We start from the raw sequence: 6,300 nt of genomic DNA on the forward strand, positions 1-6,300 counted from the left end.
TAATAGATCCATTTGATTTCTTCTTTGATTTATCGTTGTTACAAGGATATAAATGTCTGTATAGTTGTATCATGTTTATGTTGAATGTAAAAATGGTATTGGATCAATACAAAAACAAAAACAAATAGAACATTTTTGTTCAGCGTAGATGTAAATCAGTGAAGTTGTTTTCTTATTATACGTAGAATATGCAATACACATATATTAGTATGGAGTATAATTCCAACAATACAAATTTCTACTTGTATCAGTGAAAATGGTAGTATTTCGCTTAGAGATAAATGCCCTTCTTGTCTACGGAGCTGTTAGTCCATTAAGTGGTTTAATCATTGGCGACCATTTTGCAAATATCTTTGTTTTGGGATCGATAGAAGGTACATGTACCTTTGAAATTTAATTGAGTAAACGTCGTCACCTTTATTACCTTTCTTTACAATAATTCTTTGCCAAATCTCGAAAATGATTTTTGGGACTATTAAACTTGATGTTCTAATGAATGAACTCCTTCATTGATAGTGCACGTTGTATCGTACCATTCCAAGTTAATAATACGATGCCTCTGAAAATTCATTAGAGTAATGTTGCTACACCTTTTCTATGACCAATTTTATCAGAGGACATTAGGCTAAATTTTGAAAATTGACAGTTTTTGTAAAAACTCTGATGATTGTTTCGTTTTTCGTATTATTAGGTATTCTGATGTACATGATTTTAAGGTTTTCAGAAATATAACACGGTCAAACAAGTGACTTGAATACTTTAACATTGTATATTTGCGATTTTTTTATAAAAAACTCGAGTAATGAATTAAATTCATTAAGAGTGTATATATCTCCCTCTAAGTGTTCAGTACTATTCAATGTAATATCTGAATTCTTGAAGTTCATGCCTAGAAGTAAAAGATAATTATATAAACAAAACTCATGATTATTCGTGTTTTCATTGGGATGTTCCCTTCCTGTTGGGTAGTGTAAATGAGTATCCGGATACCTACCCCCAGGATAACCACAAATAGGATAACCATCCTCTAGGACAACTACCCCCTAGGACAACTTCCCCCGGTCAACTACCCCTGGACAACTATTCCCCGGACAACTACCTCCAGAAAAATACCACCTAGGATAGTTGTTTGGGGGTAGTTGTCCTAGAGGATTGTTGTCGTAGGGAGTGGTTGTCTGGGGGTAGTTGTCCGGGGGTAGTTGTCCTGAGAAAGTTGTCCTAGGGGTCGATTGTCCGGGGTAGTTATCCGGGGGTAGTTGTCCTATGGGGATATTCGTCCTAGAGGGTGTTTGCCCTAGGGTGTAGTTGTCCTAGAGGGTGGTTATCCTATAGGGGTGGTTGTCCAGGGGGGTAGGTGTCCTAGTACATTGTAAATGTTCAGAGCTAATCGGATGTGTCGTAGTATAGTGGTTTATCCACTTGCCTTTCAATCAAAGAGTCGAGGGTTCTAATTCCAGCTAGGCACTCATTTCCCTTTGATAAGACATTCATTCAAATTTGTCTCCAAACAGGTGTAAATGAGTACCTGGCAATTGCAGGGGTAATGATAAATACACGGCCCTCTGTAAGAACAGCAGTGATACTGATGAGGCTTGAAGGGAGGTGTAATCCCCCTGGCCAAACTAGTGCAGACGGGCTTGAAAAAACGAAACAGAAGTAAATACAGTGAAATGCTCTGAATACGAAGAAAAGGCATTTTAAGTTCTCATCTTTGCTATTTGCTCAAGACGGGTTTTGTTCAGCTGAATTCAAAACAGGATTTTACACGGTCTAATTGTTTTCAGCACAGTCCCTCCTTTACTTCACTGGATAATGACGTGACAAATGTAATAATGCATCTAAAAAATAAACATGACATCCTAGAGTGCAATCTTTCATTTTCTCCAAAGCCAGAGTAATAATCTCCCTCTGCGCCTCAGAATAGTTTACTAGATCGATGCCGCAATACAAATGCTGTAAAGGATACCGTTTCGCGTGCTTGGTTTTCAACAAAAGGTGAGATATTCGTATTTTTTTTTTAAACGGAACTCACTGGTATATCTTGCTCCCCGCCTCTCCCATCATTATCTCCGTATCTCTATCTCCCCCTCTCTCTCTCCCTCTCTCTCTCTCTCTCTGTTCCTCTCTCTCTCTCTCTCTCTCCCCCCTCTCTTCATATATCTATAGTTCTTTCTCCCTCCCCCTCTCGATTCGCTCCCCCGCTCTCTCTCTCTCTCTCTCTCTCTCTCTCTCCCTCACTATATCTTTCTCTTTCTCTCTCTCTTTCTCTCTGTCATCTCTCTCTTCCTCTCCTCATCTATATCCATCACTCTCTCTCCCTTCCCTCTCGAATCGCTTTCTCTCTCTCTCTCTCTCTCTCTCTCATTCTCTCTCTCCCTCTCTCCATCTATCTATCTCTTTCTTCCCCCCCCCCGACTCGCTCTCTCTAACTCCCCTCTTGACTCACTCTCTCTCTCTCTCTCTTTCTCTCTGTCTCTCTCTCCTCATCTATATCCTTCACTCTCTCTCTCTCCCTCCCCCTCTCGATTCGCTTTCTCTCTCTCTCTCTCTCTCTCTCTCCCTCTCTCCATCCATCTATCTCTTTCTCCTCTCCCCCTCGACTCGCTCTCTCTCACTCCCTCAGTATCTCTTTCTCTTTCTCTCTCTTTCTCTCTGTCATCTCTCTCTTCCTCTCCTCATCTATATCCATAACTCTCTCTCCCTCCCCCTCTCGACTCGCTCTCTCTCTCTTTCTCTCTGTCTCTCTCTCCTCATCTATATCCTTCACTCTCAGAAACAGAAGAAGAAGAAGAAGAAGAAGAAGAAGAAGAAGAAGAAGAAGAAGAAGAAGAAGAAGAAAAAGAAGAAGAAAAAGAGGAAGAAGAAGAAGAAGAAGAAGAAGAAGAAGAAGAAGAAGAAATAGAAGAAAAAAGAAGAAGAAAAAGAAGGAGAAGAAGAAAAAGAAGGAGAAGAAGAAGAAGAAGAAGAAGAAGGAGAAGAAGAAGGAGAGGAAGAAGAAGAAGAATTTACCCTGGGTAACCACCTCAGTATCTGTACTTCTTATATTGCAGACCCCGCTATTATCAGGATTATTACTATCCCTGAACTCTATAGCTCTGCTTCGTGGAGTAGATCTAGAAGGGGCCTCAGTACCTGGCAAGTTTACCCATCTGTGTCGAGCATTCCTAAGGAAAGAGATTGGAAAGCACGATGGTTTAACACAGGTACTGATGATGATCTTGTCTTACCTTAGGAACTCATATTCTACAACTATTACTGATCATCCTACTACTACTACTACTACTACTACTACTACTACTACTACTTTTACTTCTACTACTACTACTACTACTACTACTACTACTACTACTACTACTACTACTACTACTAGTACTACTTCTACTACTACTACTACTACTACTACTACTACTACTACTACTACTACTACTACCACCACTACTACTACTACTACTACTACTACTACTACTACTACTACTATTAATACTATTAAAATGTACTACTACTACTACTACTACTACTACTACTACTACTGCTACTACTGCTACTACTGCTTCTACTACTTATACAAATAATGATGATGATAATGGCTTTTTTTGATATAGCACTCACATCCGTCACGCTGTGACACTAATGGCGATTAATTAGCCACCCACACATTGTTGCCCTTGTTGTGGAGAGTGGGTAATGTTTTGTTGGTTTGTTTTTATTTCAAATTTCAAATGATAAGAAGGTAAATAAATGTGTAAAGTATAGACAAACGGTTGGATAGCTCATTTTAGGACCATTTTCAAAATGGTCCTGTTCTTCCATGGGGTCCAATGTATATTACGACTTGGCAAAGGATATCTAATAGTTATGGTCTGGAATTGGAACCATGTCCCTTGTGAGGATTGATATATAGTCCCGTGAATTAAATCCACAAGACACAACCTCTCTGCAGTTTTTTTCTAGTTCGTCAGGTTCAGGTAGTTGTGTGACACGGGGGTGATCAAATTCATATAATATTTCATTCCTTTCATTAACTAAAATCATGTCAAGTTATAAGGGAAATTTAAAGGAAAAGCTATATCCTAAAATTTACAAATGATAAAAGCTAAGAAATTGCGGCCCTATAACAATTATAGCAAAGTTTATGAAGTTACCACTCGAACCTTTCGGTAGAGTCATTACCGACTGGAGCCCTGGCCATCTGGTTCTGGAGCTTCCTGTCTACGAGCTCAGGAACGATGTACTTCCAGAAGAATTGCTCCGCTTGGATCGCATCGAAATTCAACTGTCGGGGACGTGGTCTAATTCTTTGAATGAAGCTCTTGTCGTAATGATTATAGACGAAGAAATCGCACCAAGGAAGTCCAGTCACTGCTAGTTGTGTTTGGACCTGATAATAGTATGTATGTTGGTTGCCGAGTACATTGCGATCACGTGCAGATTCTTTAATGTATCCAGTATTACGAGGTCCAGGTGTCTCACCAGGCTTTAGACTTACAGGACATTTGATTCTAAAATGCCACATCTATCATCTTCTCTTTTGCAAGCCTTGCAACCAGACTTACAACTTACAAGACCATCTGGGGATGCACCGATAAAAGTCTTCTCTGGGTGGAAAAAGATACCGCATTCTATAACCTTAATGTCTTCGTGGCCCTTGCTTTTCATAACCTGTAAGTATACGTATCTTGCAACTGGCTCTATGGTCCGACCCCAGACGAGGTTTGGTAGATCTGGGTTTAGAACATCATACTTCATTATTGTTTTTACAAGTATCTTTGGATCATTACGTCTTGATCCTTTCCATGACGCTACCTCCTTAAAGCGCGAAGCGCTGATGCAACCGATGCGACAATCAAACCACAGCTGATTATCACTCTGGCCTCTCGTCTTCGCTTCGATTGTGTCGATATCTTCTTGATCATACCTTGGTAACGAAAAAGCCTCATCAGTAGATTTGCATCGTCTCGCTCTTTTACTCAGACTGTCAGGTAGTACCTCACCATTCGACTTATCCTCAAAGGCTACCTGTGGCTCTGCTGTACTTGTGCTTGTGAAACAAGCTGATGGTTGTACTGAACTGTCTGTGTCCGAACTATAATTGTTTGGCACACACTCAAACGTTGAACACGTCGCAGCTGAAGAAACAGGTAGGGGGTAACTTGTTGAAGACGTCGGATTGCTATTAAGAATGCTTTGGGCAATACCCCCTGTTACTAGTTCTGGGACTACATGTGTGAGGAAGAAATCCTTGACATTTGCTGCAAATCCCTGCCATTGAAAGGTATTCGTATCGCTCAATATTACTCTCTGTCGGAAATGACCAGCTTTAGTACAGCTGGAGAAATCACACCAAGTTCGTCCCGTCACAACCAGTTGTGTCTGGATTTGAGTGTAGACAGCATGGGTCATCTTGAGCTCGTCCTTACCACGTCTTGCTTTAATAAGGTATTCAGTGTTCTGATGCGTTGGTTTCTTCCAAACTTTAGAACAATTGATTTGAAGAAGACCATCGCCACACTCCTTGCAGCTCACTTGCGCACTTGGCGAAGCCCCGATGAAAATCATTTCTGGATGAATGTGTAAACCACATTCACTGACGTCCAGAGGACTGTGGCATCGGCGTTTGTGATCTTCGTTGTACAATTGCTTTGCTATGTGTATCATCTCATAGTCTGCCGCATCATTACGGGACGAGGTAGGCTTCTTGGTGTAATTCATAACATCATTGATGAGTTCCCTCGTTGCTCCATCGAACCGTATAGGATTCCCTTGGAAAGTCTGGTTTTTCCTCGTGCTACAGCTTTGAAATTCTCCGCCTCGATACATCCAATGCGAAACTCGATCCATTTCGGATTGTCTTCTTTTCCTCTCGTTTCTCTCTCGATCGCGATGATGTCATTCTGCGTATATTTCGGAAGACTAAATACTTTTGGCGTAGAACATGTCCTCGCTATTTCTTTCAAGCTCTTCGGTACGGTTTTCACAGACCCTGAAGATTCGAACATGCTTAGGTCAAATTGTTTTAGCGCTGGATGTATGAGCAAGAAGAGGATAGAAAAAAATAGGCATTACCATTACAATAGATGCATACATATGACAACTGGTATGAAACTTAGCAGGAAAGTTACTGAATAAAATAATAATAATTATAACGGATATTACCCGATGATACTAATTTCTTTTTGGTAAATATATGTTTTTTTCTTACTATACGGAATCACCTCATGGTGACTCTTTTGCACATATATATTATTTTTAATCTCCGGAATCTAAACTAGACATCCATCTACCTTTAAGTTTAAAGACGAA

Source organism: Strongylocentrotus purpuratus, unplaced genomic scaffold (genome assembly GCF_000002235.5).
Source record: "Strongylocentrotus purpuratus isolate Spur 01 unplaced genomic scaffold, Spur_5.0 spur5_contig_844, whole genome shotgun sequence".
NCBI classification, from domain to species: Eukaryota; Metazoa; Echinodermata; class Echinoidea; order Camarodonta; family Strongylocentrotidae; genus Strongylocentrotus; species Strongylocentrotus purpuratus.